We start from the raw sequence: 15,839 nt of genomic DNA on the forward strand, positions 1-15,839 counted from the left end.
TGAGATTTTTGCCCGATGTCATCCGGCCAGTTACAGTGAATCTGGAGAAGCAATAGTAAATAATTATTTATAAATTGTGCAATATGAACTTACAGTTGGGAACAACAGGATACCTTCTAGGAGATTTTTCGCAATAACTCGACATTTATCCTGGAAAATTCGCAATCAGAGCCGTTTGCGTTACGGTTAAATCAATTTCCCCCTGGTTGCTGGCGCCTGAAGTCGTAAACGTTCCTTCAACTCCCCTTTTCCTCCAGATACTCATGCATGTCGGCGCCACCGAAGATAAATCTTCCCCAGCATTTTCAGGACCGTTTCCTCCAGCTGTCGTTGGCTTTCCTATTTCTGTTCTTTCAGCCGTCGTTTCAAGTTCCTGCGCTCCTCTATCGGTTGCTGCTGCCGGCGAAGTTCCGTCCTTTTGCAGCATCCTTCTGTAGCTTTGACGAAGATTCCCAAAAAATGTTGGCTACTTCGAACGTAAATAAATATTATTCCCGGTCCGAAGGAAGTGACCACGACCAGTTTTATGACTGTCGGTTGGGTCGGAGCGGATGAAAGCAGATCAAAACAAAGACTATCAAACGTCATATTTGACAGCCAGCTGATTGAAAATTCTCCGCATGTCTCCAAGAATGCCATAGAGGAGAAAGGGGTTCATCGGGTTTTGTGGAAAAAAATGTATAGGAGACTATAGGGCTAAAGCGCTACTTCGCAGGTTTTTCATATTTTTTCAATAGTTAGAAGCTTCAAAGCATATGGGTTCTTTGGGAAAGTTTGCTCAATAAATTGTCGGAAAGCCGTAGAGCACATAAAAATTTTTGACGGGAATGGTCTATTGTTACAGTATTTTCTATTGGCTAACAATAGATTAACATCAGATTGTATTGTTTCATTTGATTTCAGAATTTAGTAATTCTACCATTACTGCAAGAGAACAATAACTGTAGAAATCACAGCAAACTTACGACCTATTCAAATCGAACGCAAGATTTCAAAAAAGAAACATTTTTATTTTTGGGTTCTTTTTTATTTTAATTTTCGAAATGAGTAAATCGTACACACTTCTATGTAATTTTTTTTAAGTGTGTCATATTGGAAAACCAAAACAAGGCGACGACGGTGGTGTTTTTTTTGCAGCTAGGTTTTTGGAATTTGTTACCAAAATACGTAAGTAAAGCTAAATTTAATTTAGATTCTGCAACATTACGTTGTATCTTTTACATGTACGCCCCTCAGCTCTGAGAAACATCCGGACCAGGTCCTGTCGGGTTGCTTTATCGGCATGCGAAATACGGAAACTCCCTGCGCATCTGCGATATTGACACACCGAGAGCGTTGTTCAGATCCTGGCTAGCCACTTTTGGTTCGAGGTGAGTGATTATTGAATTGTTTCCGAGACACGGATTAATAATTATAATTATTCTATATGTGTGTGATTTCAGGATAATCGAGTACGAGCAGTTCATGCCGTGCACCAGCTGCTGGGAAAATATCGATTGTTGGGGATGGAGAGTGCACCCGGATAAAAAATACAATAGAAAAACATAGGATTCCAATGTAACAGTACCATTAAAAACCATTGTTTCACAATAGAATTCAATGTTAAAATAACAATAGAAAAACAATAGAATCGAACGTTTCTAACAATAGAATCAATTGTGAATGAGCATTTCACATTGAATTGTATAGGTTGTTAAGTATCGTAACAATACAAAAAATGACTTTTTTCCATACTAGTTTTTTCGCAAAACATAAGATTCTATTGTAAATTAAATGTTAGTAATGCCGATATGTCCAACCAAATATACAGAAGATTTTTATGTATTTGTATTGTTTTGAACAGTTAAATAAGCCAAGAACATTCTGTTTTGAACTATGATTTTACATTAGATTTAATGGTTTGGGGATGGTTTTCTATTGTGATACTGAAGATTCTTATGTTTTCGAATTGTTTCAAACAGTAAAATTCTTAGTAAACGTATTGTTTTCAGATTATTTTATTTCTGGTTCCACATTTGATTCAATTGTTTTGGAATTGTTTTCTATTGTGAAACAAAACATACTGTTGGTACTGTTTTTACATTGAATTCTATGGTTTGGGTATTGTTTTCTATTGTGAAACAGAAGATTCTTATGTTTTCAAATTGTTTTAGACAGTGAAATGTATAGTATACGTATTCCTTTGAGCAGTGACTTTATAACTGGCTCCACATTAGATTCTATTTTTTGTAATTGTTTTCTATTGTGAATCAGAACATTCGTTTGTACTGTTTTTACATTGAATTCTATGGTTTGGGTATTGTTTTCTATTGTAAAACAGAAGATTCTTATGTTTTCAAATTATTTTGGACAGTGAAATGTATGGTGAACGTAAATATTCGTTTGAGCAGTGATTTTACTACTGGCTCCACATTAGATTCTATTATTTTGGAATTGTTTTCTACTGTGAAACAGAATATTCTGATATTTTGGAATAGTTTAATTTTACATAAGTACATCATGATTTTGAAATGGTTTAATCTATTTCTGCTTATTGATTTTGTTACTGACTGCTAGAAAAAACTCAAACAATGCGAAACTGAACTATCATTATGCATTTGGGCTAAAAGCTTGTATATTTTAAGCTACATTTTAAGAGCACAGATCGAACAATCATCGAATATTTAGAACACTCGTGTTGTAAATCGAGTAATGTTTAATTGCATTTGTGGTTGAAGCTTAAGCTCCCATGCCCCACAGCCAGATAACTGGGTTTAGCAGACTAAGCATTATATGTGGCAACACTATAAGCGGCATGATGGAACCGTGCCTAAGCGCGCTAAGTGTTATTAGTCCACTAATGTAGTTGCATTTAGTGGGTGATGAGGTACAAAAGTAACATTACAGCGTGCTTAACCATTATTGTAGCACTTAAAAATACTCGATATACTACAGCTGGAACCTTTATTGGAAGATCGTTCAAATGCAAAAGATGATTTTAATACAATGATACGTTTGTGTGTCATTTTGGGACTTGTTTTCCCAAAACAAAGCATACATCATTGTACAGATTACAAGACAGATCATAAGTCCTTTAAATTTTGACAACACAAGCTACTAGCCAAGGGCTGAAAGTCTCTTAAATAAAGACAAATCAATCAATCAATCAATCAACTACACAAGCTTCTAGTTTGAATAGCCCTTCAAATATACGGATTGCTCAATGTCCTAATGCAAAAGATAGCACAGCAAAGTTTTGTTTAAATGTTCGCGTAAGGCGCTTTCACAAAATTTATGAAGGTAGTTCGTGTGCATCGGGTCTTACTTCGACAACGTCCTTCCTAAATCAATTTGCATCCGGAAATCTTCCATCCGTGTTCCGCATTACGTCGCCGGGAATGAGCTCCAGTTGCTCGTGTTTCCTTGTCCGCGACTCGAGCTCTGATGAAAATCGATTGCATTATGCTGCTCGTCTTGCCGGCAGTCTGGTATTTAGCATCGTCCGGGGTCGCAGTGTACCGCATTCTCCAGATCTTCCGCAGCAAATCGATTTGGAACATGAATGCCGCAGTCTCAATCGAACCTGCAATTATCATGACAGCGATGCCAATCAGAATGATTCTAACTTCACTGAATAAAAACCTACCTTTCTCAGCATTTTCCTGCTACCCCGCATCAGAAGATTCCTCCGGTAGTGATCCAGTACACTTCGTGGACGGCGATGGCTTCCGTTAGGACAGCTGGACACGCTCCGGAGGATTCCCTTTACCGGTTCTAGTTTGGGTCCACTGGGAATACGGACAGGAACTCGGACGGGAAGAAGCACAACCGCTACACTTTTTGTTTTTTTTTTCTGCATGACACCAAAACATGCACGGTAAAACAAAATTCCCAAAATTTGATGATAAAAACACACGGAAAAAAAAATAAAATGCGTATGGTAAAACATATGCAAAACAATACAATCTATTGTTACATAATAATGTTATGTTTTGTATTGTAGATACAATTTGCAAATATATTTTTGACATTTGAAAAACAATACATTTTTATGTTGACGGTACTTTCTATTGTAAATCAATGGTATCAACAGAAAATCCAATGGTTCATTTTTATACGGGCAAGCTTTCGACCGATGAGTAGGGATTCCCGGAGCCGTTGCAGAATGAAGCTTCAAGTCGTGCTGGGGAAGTTTTTGTGAAAGGACATTGGCAGATAATGTGAAAACGGTCGGTCGGATCGGGTGAAAGCGACGACATAAGGAATTAGGAGGAGGAGGAAACGATTGAGAATTCGTCGAAGACGATCGCTGCCAGACGCAGTCAAGGGAAGAACCCAGTCCGAAGGGGTCGTCGAACTACTAGTAGGTACAAGGATGCTTACATCCGGCGAAACTTCCTGGAGATACATCCCAGGAAAGTGTAAATAATCTTTCCGAAGGTGAGTGTTATTGCGCATTTCACACCCCACTGATCTCTTTGGCAAGTGTGTACCTATATATATGAAGGGGTTAGGAGCAAAGGGGTGTTAGTGACAAAAACCCACTTTCGAGTAAATGAGGTTTAAAGTTTTTCATCAATTTTCCGTCCTATACAAAATGTATGGAGTTTCAAAATAAAAAAAAAAGTTCCTGATAGATTGAAATCTGAAGAATTTTATGATATGCACAGCATATGGTCACAAAATGGTCACTTACACCCCTTTGATTCTGGGCCCCTCATATATACCGCTCGTTTTTAAGATTTATATTCGAATCGTATGAAAGTTCACAGTTCAGTAGTTTCCGATTCGATAAAGGGTCAGACAGAAAGACAGAAATTCATTTTTACATATAGAATAGAACGAGGAATAGATAGATAGATTTATCGAATCTTGTAATATTACCTCTTCTTCTTGGCCTTGCGTTTCAACTGGGACAAAGCCTGCTTCTCAGCAGTGTTCTATAAGCATTGTTTTTGCTTTGTAACTGATTTCACTCATTTGAAACTTTCCAATAGAATAATCTTTTGCATTTGGACGCTATAGTCTGAAAGGTCTTCTAATATAGTTTCACTCTTTAAGCCTGGAACACATAACATTCTCGTTTAAATCTTTCGATGAATTAAACCGACGTATGTACTGTGTTCGAGGACTTAGTTCAACGATGTTTTTAATTGCTATAAAAATAATGGTTAGGCACGCTGTAATGTTACTTTTGTACCTCATCACCCACTAAATGCAACTACATTAGTGGACTAATAACACTTAGCGCGCTTAGGCACGGTTCCATCATGCCGCTTATAGTGTTGCCACATATAGTGTTTAGTTTGCTAAACCCAGTTATCTGGCTGGTGGGGCATGGGAGCCTAAGCTTCGACCATTAATGCAATTAGACGTTACTTCAGACATGAGTGAATAAAATATTTGAAGACTATTCGAACTATATAGAAGCTTGTGTATAGTCAACATTTAACGAACTTAATCTATGCAATATTTTGCATTTTACGGCTTCGAACGATGTTCAAGTATATGTTCAAGTTGTAGTATATCGAGTTTTTTTAGTGCTACAATAATGGTTAAGCACGCTGTAATGTTACTTTTGTACCTCATCATCCACTAAATGCAACTACATTAGTGGTCTAATAACACTTAGCGCGCTTAGGCACGGTTCCATCATGCCGCTTATAGTGTTGCCACATATAATGCTTAGTCTGCTAAACCCAGTTATCTGGCCAGTGGGGCATGGGAGCCCAAGCTTCAATCATTAATGCAATTAAACATTACTCGATTTACGACATGATTGATTCAAATATTAGATAATTGTTCGATCTGTGTGCTTAAAATGTAGCCCTGAATGTAGCATAAAATATACAAGCTTCTAGTCCAAATGCATAAAGATAGATCAGATTCACAGTTTTCAGAATTTTCTCAAGCAATCAGTAACAAAAGTAAAAAGCAGAAATAGATCAAATCATGCCAAAATGTTCATAATCGCTTGTAAAATAAAACTATTCCAAAACATTAGAATTTTCTGTTTCACAATAGAAAACAATTCCCAAACCTTTGGATAGGGCAAAACAGTATGTTCCGTAATCACAATTGAAAGCAATTCCAAAACAATAGAATCTAATGTGTAATTAAGTCAGTGCTCAAAGAACAATATGAAAACATAAGAATCTTGTGTATCACAATAGAAAACAATTCCCAAACCATTGAATCAAATGTGGAATCAGTTATAAAATTACTACTCAAAACAATACGTTTACCGTGCAATTCACTGTTTGAAACAATTCGAAAACATAAGAATCTTTTGTATCACACAAGGTATCACAATAGAAAACGATACCCAAACCATTGAATTCAATGTAAATACAGTAAAAACAGTATGTTCTGTTTCACAATAGAAAACAATTCCAAAACAATTGAATCAAATGTGGAGCCATGAATAAAATCACTACCCAAAACAATACGTTTACCGTGTAATTCACTTTTTGGAACAATTCGAATACATAAGAATCTTCTGTTTCACAATAGAAAACCATCCCCAAACCATTGAATCTAATGTAAGATCACAGTTCAAAATAGACAGTTCCTGGCATATTTAACAATTCAAAACAATACAAATACATAAAAATCTACGGTATATTTGATTCCCCGTATATGTATTAACAACATTTCATTTACATTAGAATCTTCTGTTTTACGAAAAAACTTGTATGGAAAAAAGTCCTTTTTTGTATTGTTACGATACTTAACAACCTATACAATTCAATGTGAAATGCTCATTCACATTTGATTCTATTGTTAGAAACATTTGATTCTATTGTTTTTCTACTGTTATTTTAACATTGAATTCTATTGTGAGAGTATGGTTTTCAATGGTACTGTTACATAATAATCCTATGTCTTTCTATTGTATTTTTTATCCGGGTATCCTTTTCCACAGTACTTTTGAGGTGCGTACTACACTTTATATTATAATAATATATCATGTGCTGAAAATGTCATGAAATTTTTGATTTGATGATCGCCCCCTGGTACACAGGTTAAATATTTGACAAGAAAAGAACTCAAGAAACATCATCTATTGGGTTTTGAAATCAAGAAAAAATCAATGATTTTATATTCTTAGGGGTAGTACGCACCTAATAAGTACTGTGGAAAAAGATAGGCCAAGGAACGGTCAAGAAATGATTTCGCTGTTAAAATTTCTTGAGCGGTCCGCAGCTGGAAAGAAATGAAAATTGTGTAACGCTCGTAACGCCTGCCGGGCAAATCAAATGGAGCTGTCACTTTTCCTTGCGGAACACGCTCGTTGAAATCTACTCAAAAATGAGTAGATTTCTACTCAGTTGCAAACTTTTCAAAAAAATGTCAAAAGTGAGTGACAGTGTTTTTTGTAAGTGAGTTGATTTCTACTCTGTTTGTCAAAATTAGCCTTTTACTCACTTATGAGTAGTCTCAAAATTTATTCCACTCACGCTAACGGAAATATCTTAGAAGAATTTGGAAAAACTTTTGCCAGGGTTAAGCTATTTCAAATATTTTCGAACTTTGTGAGATAAATGTAGTGCATTTTACCGCTAAATTCTTGAAGCATCGGTAGAAAATGTGAGTTTGAAAAGTAAGTATGGATATTATTAATTTGACATCGAAACTCGAGATGTAACTTCTAAACTAGATTTTCAAAACCACCATTTACCGTCTAGGGCTACGCATCCCGGGAACTTCCTTTTTAGAAAAAGAGGCTTCTGGCAGCTGATCGATATAGTGCTGGGGCTGCTGACCGTGGAGCTTCCTGTTACAACAGGTGGATTAGATGCCGATGATAATCAGCAAAAGCCGAGGCAAAAGCTGAACGGAGTAGGAACCATCCAAGGAACCATCACATGGGAGAACTTAGGTAGCATCCAGACCAGATAAATTTATGGCTCAAGTGGATTGTAAATATTTATCGCCTTTAGTTTAGTATTAAGTGCAAGATTTGTAAAATAGTTTTATGTACAAATAAAATGTTTATTTTACTTTTTTTATTACGAAATTGCTATTTTTTCTGTTAGAAAATAAAAAAAAGAAGAACCTAAATAAATCTACAAAAGTGAGTAGAAATCGACTCAGTTTGCTAAATTCATGTAAAATAAAAGTGAGTAAAAGCTACTCTAATTTGAAGAAAATCTAATTTTACTCTAAAATGAGTAACTGCTCATTACTCTCTTTTGAGCTGTTCCACTTTGTACCAAAGTGAGTCGAATTCTACTCACTTTAGAGTAGTTTTCAACGAGCGTGAATAATATTCCGTTCAATTATTCCTCAAGGAAAAGTGACATTGTTTCCCATACTAATCAGTTGTCAAAATTCCTTTGGTAATTAGAGGGATTTTTTCTGGAGTGCTTTTCTTACCAGGTGCATACTAGACTTTAAACGAAAGAGCACCTTTCTCTAAGCCTCTATGATTTTTTTTTTCAGATTTTTAGAACTTTGTTTTGATACCCAAAATAAATTTCAAAAAGATTTATTCAAATCACCTTTTGACAGCTGGGCAACTGCTTGAAAGCTCCGCCCAGTACAAAATCCGCCCAGTACAAAAGCCAACTAATGAAAATAACGTCGAGTCAAACAAGATGCATCCATGGTTTCTTTTTGAACACATTATTTTGCCCTGGAATCTCAACGCTTCATCAAATGAGAGTTTATTATTTACTGGTAAGGAAAAAGAAGGGAGATGGCCATTGAAGTGGGTCATCCGTAAAGAGAAATTTGGCATTCGATCAGGCCAAAGTTTTTCCAGGTCCCATTTCAATCATCATCATCACGATCGACCGTGCAAATGTTCAATCTTTGAACATTGGGCTCACACACCCAGGAACAAAGGAAACAGCGCATAAACAAACCGATTATTCGGAGCACTACCCAAGTGCACCTGCAACTGCAAAACTGTAGAGACATTTGGGTTTTTGAATTTCGAAAAATGTATTGATTTTTTGATTTTATACGAAAGAGCGCCTTTTTCTGAGTCACTATGATTTTTTTCAGATTTTTAGAACTTTGTTTTGATACCTAAAATCAATTTCAAAGAGATTTTTTGAAATCACCTTTTGACAGGTGGGCAACTGTTTGACAGCTCCGCCCAGCACAAACTGCGACGAGGGGTGATTCGACAAATCGCTCCCATACAAACTTCAAATTGATTTTTAAATAGGTTCTCGGGCTCCAAAATTCATGAAAATTTGGATTTCGGCACAGTTTGACATGTAGATTCAGAATATGAGATTATCTCAACACCACTAAAGAAGCCAATTGCTACCAATGTATGCTGAAGCCAGTACACACGTGTGTACATTTTGTGGCGGGACAATTTTATTTGCCTGTACGTCGCAATAACTGCAAGATTGTCAATATTGTCTATCCGGTTGGAATTAAGACATACATTCAATAAAAAATTGCCATTTTCTTGGTTAACAAATGCCGCAACTGTTTCGCATCTAGTGCGCTGTGTTGCTGACAACAACGGGAAGGACGCGCACTGCTTTTGACATGATTCCAAAACGTCGCGAGTTGGGTCGCGTCGTGCCTTGATTGTACGACGTCCGGTTCGGAGGCGACCCGACCATCTCGCCGACAATATATATTATTAATGAACTTGAATAATAAAAAATATTTTGCTGAATATTTACCGAAATTCCACGCGGCAAATCATCTTGGAAAGGAACAGCCGCACTTGAGTAAACGCCGCAGTTATCACCCAGAATGGAGTAAAAGGAGAGCAAAAAACGCGGCTGTTTCTTTCCTCAGGGATTTGCCGCGTGTACTTTTCTTGGCCTATCTTGATGCATGAGAAATTCCTTGCCTGAATCGCTCAAGAAACCGTTGTTTCTTCGATCGCAGTACGCAGTAGCGAAGAAATGACAATTCAGAAGCCCCCGTTGAAAATTGCTGCCAGGAATCGCTCGAGATCTGATGTTTCTTGAGCGATTTCTTTCGAACACGAAATATGGTTATCACCACAACACAGCTTTCCGTGAAGTCACAGCCCCACCCTAATCAAACAGCGTTACGCAAATCTCCACGATCAATCCAGAATCCACCTCCATAAAAATCCGTCAAAAGTCAAAAAGCTGTCATCCCGCGGGGAGAGAGTGTGCGTGATTTTGTGTTCCTAGCTGTTTTTTGTTTGCATCATCGCATCGCATTGCACACACAGAGTGAAGTGGAAGTGGAAGCAGCAGGAGATCGTTCGCGGCGCGGCACGGGATTTTACCACACCAACATCAGAGCGTTGTTATCTACTTTTTCCGTTCAAATCGAGTTTGCATCTTGGCAGGTTCACTTCGTGTGTGCGCGTTTTGCTGCGGCGGGGGTTATTATCCAATAAAAGGAGAAAAATCAATTTCAATTCTGCAACAGCAGCATTAGAGCAGTGAGGCGGAAGAAAAAAAAAGTCCAGCATTTCAACTCGTGGAATTTTCGAGGGTTTTTGGCGCAGGGTGTGTTCCGGGTTCAAGTTTGAAAATCCGTCGCAACCAGTGTTCATCAGTCAGTAGTGTGGTGCTTTGTGGTGGTCTCCCGAGGTGGTGTGGTGTGAAGAAAATCAATTAATAATAAATCAGATTCATTCAGTGCGGAGCTAGAAATCCAGTTACCTCGCCTAGGTCGATTGGCAGTGGCGGAAGCTAAAAGAAGGTGTAGCATCGATAGGTGAAAAATAGGCTGCTTGAAGAAGGAAGACGCAGCACATAGTGAAAAAAGTGAAAAAAGCTGCAATCGTTTTCGAGTAGGATCCGTAACATCTTCTAGTGCCATCTAGATTGCCATCCAGTGCAACGGAAACGAAGAAGCAGAAGAAACCGAAAAGTGCTTAGAAGTACATAGTGCTCTTCCGGTGAAGCTCTTTTGAAAACTGTTGACGAGACTCTCATCGGTGTAGGCTGCGGAAAAGATCCGGCTTGACCAGCTCTAGAAGACACAATAATATCCACCACCCAGTAGAGGCAGACGTACACTCCCGCGGTATCTCTGCAGGGGAGGCATTAGCACGTAAGTACCACTACTGGGGACAGACCACACATAGCTCCTTAATTTGTCATTTTATGAAATTGAACGGACAGGGATAGATTTCTTGCGAGATATTATATATTAGTTTTTGCCTTTTCCGTATTCTCATACGAAATTATTTGTGAAATATGTACCTACTCTGACATAAAATGTTAAAATTCCGTATCTGTTTCCTTATAAATTACTCTAGAAACTTCACAAGACATTCATAGAACAGTTTCTTTGGAAATATTTACAAAACACCTGAAGGTATTGAAGATCATTGCGAGTAGCGAAATACTGAAGGATTTTAATGTAATCCCTGAACAATATTCTCTTAAAAGTGGTGATTAATGTATTCTCAAATCATAGTGTAATGATTAGAGGAACTAGGATAGAACTGTCCTATTTCTGTGTTTAAAACAAACAAACAAAATCGTAAAGGAATTCCTTGAGTAATTCTTGGAAGAACCCTGCAGCAAATTTCTGTAGGTATGAACAAGAAACTTTATTAAATAGGGATACCTAATGCTCGATAAAATTGATTTTCGAAGTCGATGTAGAAAAAAAAAATACTTCTTACATGTAGCTAATAATAACAAACGAAATGGTATGCATGACTGTAAGATATAGTGGGTTTCCAGACATTTTGAAAAATGTAGTAACAAATACAATGATAGCAAGCAATTGCTAACAATTTTGGTTCCGGGTATTGCAAAATATGTTGTTACTTATGCTTATTGCTGACCAAATCATAAGTCATAAGGTCGTATAGGTATTGTTTCAAACATCGTCGAACCTCTATCCATAATCCAAGACCGTCCTTATCTAAACTTCGATCAGACCCTCGCTTGATCGTGAATATCCATTTGTCTTGAGTCTTTCGGATAAATTCGTTATCGTTCACGTCTTTAACGTACCGTTGTTGGATTATCGTCATAGCATCACCATTTATTCCAAGAAAACCTACATGATTCGCACCGGAATCGTCGTTTTGAATACTTTACGGCTTCGTTGATCATCATCCACTAAAACAAGATTCCCATATGGCCACACACTTACTTGTATAATGACTGACTTTGATGAAAAGTGTTGTCTTATTTGCATATGATAAATGCAACTGCATTTCAAACAAGAAATGAACCCTTTGAAGGATTTTTTCCATAGAAGTTTCTGGTGTAAATGATGGATTTTTTTAACTATGACTAAAACAAATATTGATGAACAACCCGGAGAAATTTTTCTTAGTAACTTCGAAAATAAACAATGTTCTCTAGAGGAAACCCCCGGGAGAAATACAAGGAGGAATTCCGAGAAAAATTCATAAGATATCCTGGACGGAACTCCGGGGGAATGCCTGAAAGAATCCCGGAAGCAATCCATTCAATAATCCTGGAGTGATCCTTGAACTAATCTCAAAAGATGTATCTGAGAGAATCCTGGGGGGATCCCTTAAAGGTTCCCGGGAGAAATCTGGGAACGAATCCCAAGGGTAATCCATGAAGGGATCCCGAAAAGATTCCCGAAGAAATCATTACAATAATCTCAGGTGGATTTTGGGAGATTTTGGGAGACATCCAGTAGAGAATCCTGAACGACATATCTATAGGAAATCCTTGAAAGATTAACAAAGAAATTGCGGAATAAATTTCTGAAGAAGTTCCTAAATGAATGCCGGATGGAATGCCTGGAACAATGCCGAAGGGAATCCCGGGAGAAATCGCTTTATGAATCTTGGAAGTAATCTCTAAAAGAAAACCAGTAACAGTACATAAGTAACGATATCCTGGGGGGTATCAATGAAAAAACTCTGGCAGAAAACCCTTGAAGAATCTTGCAGGAATTTCAGGAATAATCCGTGAAAGAACCCTGAAGAAATCCTCAAAGGATTTTGAAGGAAATTAATCAAAATTTTGACAAGGAATTTCGGATGAAATACCTAAAGGAATATCAAGATGATTCCTTCAAAGAATTGCCGAATAAATCTCGGAAGAAACCTCTAAAGGTAACCTGGGGGAAACCAATTAAGAAATCCCGGGAGAAATTCCTGAAAGTAATCCCCGAAACAGCTCGGGAGAGGAATCCCGGGAGAAAACATAATCCTGGAGAAACAGCTGATTCAGTCTTGGGAATAATCCATGAAAGAATCTCGATATGAATCCCCATTGGCATTTCAGAAAAAAAAACTAGATAAAATCCTGAAGGAATCACAGGAGAAAATCCGGGAATGACCAATGAATGACTTCAGGAAGTAATTCAGAAAGGAATGATGGCAGAAATCGTTGAAGGAATCCCCGAAAAAAAATACCGAAACAAATGCCTAAAAGAAAGGAGTAATCAATGAAAAAATCCCGCTAGGACCCCTAGGGGATATTTTTAAAAGAATCTCGTGAGAAATCAATACCATCTACCCCCGTTGGTTTGGCCTTATCTAATCTGAACACTTTTTAATTTGACCCCCTCCAATCTGCACATCGTTCAAACTAAAAATGGTTCAAACGTCATTCTGCTCATGGAACGGGGTGAAACGGAACACAGAATCAAAACAAAACAGCAAAAAGGGTTACCATCAGTGTCAATTTCGATGCCCACAGGGTTACTAAAAGTTCAAATTAAAAAATGAACCCCGTTGGTTTGCATGAGGTGTCGTTCAAACCAACGGGGGTAGACGGTATAGGAATCCGTCATTTATAGACCAAGATATCCGTGATATAGATTATGTCTAGTGCTATAGTTTTTTTACCAACACTGCGTTGAAGACGCCTTTTTTATATCTCTTTACTGAGTCAAGATATTAATGACAGTACTTTCTTCAACCCAGTGCCACCTGCTCGAAGGATTTCCTACTGTTGCAGTCAACACCAAAATAGTATAAAACATACTTTGAATGATATTTTTCACCGTGTATGTCAGATAGGAACATTTTTGAATCCCCAATGTCCAAAAATGGCGAGTTCCATCACGTCAAGGTTGACCTCAAATGTCAAACTAGAACTACTTACCATTTTACTTATTTCAAATTTCTCCCTTTTATTTATTTATTTCTTCGTTTTTCGAGCTCGAGTAAAGTACAATTGTTAGTAATTGTTCATCATAGACGTAGTATAGATGTTTTGAACAACTTCCCCGTAGATAAGATGTTGAAATATTGTGTAATTTCCAAGATATTCCCATCGCAAGTACCTAATGAAGACTTACCAATGTGGTATTTCAACATAACTTGTACAGTCAGTGTAAAATTGTGGGCCAACTGTGTCACAACTATCAATCAGTCAGTTGACCAGGCTTTTAGCTTTTGACCCATAATTGTGCTTAAACTGTACTGGGTATTCGCCAAATATTTGAGGTTTTGGCTATAGGGCACTGCATTGTTTTGATTTTGTATGGGATTTTTATGTTTCTTGGCCTTGTTATTTACAAACTTCCTGTAATTCTCATAGGGCACTGCATACGGCGGTATGCATAAGATATTACATCTGGGATTCCGCCATAAGTTTTTTTCTAGGTCCCCTCAAATCTTCTAGGAATTGAATAAACCTTATTGGATTTTTAAAAGAATTCCCTTTGCGATTCCCCCAGAGTTCTATCTGGAATTCTTCCAGGAACTTCTAACAAGATTCCTTCAAGGAATTCTTCCACGATTTCTTCAGGAATGTTTTCGGGATTTCATGCAGGAATTATTTCCGAGTTTCCCTCAGGAATTCCTTCCGAGATTCCTCAGACAGTTCTATTATTTCCCAAGGAATTCCTTCCAGGACTGCTACATTTAAGGATTACACCTTCAGAGGTTCCTCCAGGAGCTCTTTCTGAGATTACTCCAGATGTTTCATTTAGGACTTCTCCCTCAGCTCTCCCCGAGGTTCCTCCAGCATTATTCTCTGATATTGACTAAGAGTTTCTTCTTGGATTCCTTGATGAGTTCCCCCTGTCATTCCCGCAAAAGTCCTTTCTTGAACTCAACTGGGAATCCTCATTTCTTCTGAAATTCCTTGAGAAGCTCTAGGATTCCTTCAGATGTTCCTTCAAGAACTCCTCCAAGAATTCACTAACATGCATTCCTACGCACGGTCCAAGGACTTTTGAAGGAAGCTCGGTACGAATTCCTAAAGGAATCTCGGAACGAATTTCTGGAGGAATCTCAAAACGAATTCTTGAAGAAGTCCCAGAAAGAATTCCCAAAGAAATCCTGTAAGAAATCCCTGTAGAAATCCAGGAAGGAGTTCTTGAAAAAATTTCTAAAAGAATCTGGAGAAATCCCTGAATAAGTTCCTGAAGTAATCTTGTAACAAATTCCATGAAGAATCTCGGAACTCCTGAAGAAATCCCAGAAAGAATTTCAAGAGTAGTCTCGGAAGGAGTTGCTAGAGGAAACCCAGAGGTCAATCCTGAAAGATTCGAGATGACACCGCTTTACGTATTTCGGGAAAACTTCTGGAAGAATCCCAGTGAGAACTTCTAAAGGAATCGTAAATAAATTTCTCGAAGAATTTTATAAAGAACTCACAGGATAATCGAGGAGAAATTCCAGGAGATACCGGGAGAAGAACTCCTGGAGAAATTCCAGGAAGAAGGTATTTAAATCACACCCCCTCCGAGAAAGCCAACGATTTTTTTAAGTTCAGGTCGTAAACAACAAGGTCACGAAACGCCAAAGACATGGCACTGCACGCCGTGGTTGCCAAGGTATTTTTTTCCAACTCTTTGACGTTTCGTGGCCTTGTTGTTTACGATTCGGCCAGAAAAAAATCGTCAGCTTTCTTATGGGTGGTTTATTTTAATTCGAAATGTGGGGTTCCCGTGTGAGGGATGCGTGCTGATTTATGACTTGATGGTGGAACGCTGGCACCTCT

General features: G+C 37.8%; 1 protein-coding gene and 1 long non-coding RNA gene across 2 annotated transcripts in view; one reads left to right on the forward strand and one right to left on the reverse strand.

Moving 5' to 3' along the window:
* Window positions 1-1,979: 1,979 nt before the first annotated feature.
* Window positions 1,980-9,976, reverse strand: LOC134289604 (uncharacterized). Its single transcript, XR_009998579.1, has 2 exons — window positions 3,626-9,976; window positions 1,980-3,562 (listed from the first exon to the last, which is right to left on the reverse strand). It is a non-coding gene; the product is annotated as an uncharacterized LOC134289604 (long non-coding RNA).
* Window positions 9,977-10,246: 270 nt separating this feature from the next.
* LOC109409854 (endophilin-A) overlaps window positions 10,247-15,839 on the forward strand; it is a 188,848-nt gene continuing 183,255 nt past the window's right edge. The window contains exon 1 of the mRNA XM_062855695.1: window positions 10,247-10,992. The gene's annotated coding sequence lies outside the window, so the exon portion shown is untranslated. The remainder of the gene's footprint in view (window positions 10,993-15,839) is intronic.

This window comes from Aedes albopictus, chromosome 3 (assembly GCF_035046485.1).
Source record: "Aedes albopictus strain Foshan chromosome 3, AalbF5, whole genome shotgun sequence".
NCBI lineage: Eukaryota > Metazoa > Arthropoda > Insecta > Diptera > Culicidae > Aedes > Aedes albopictus.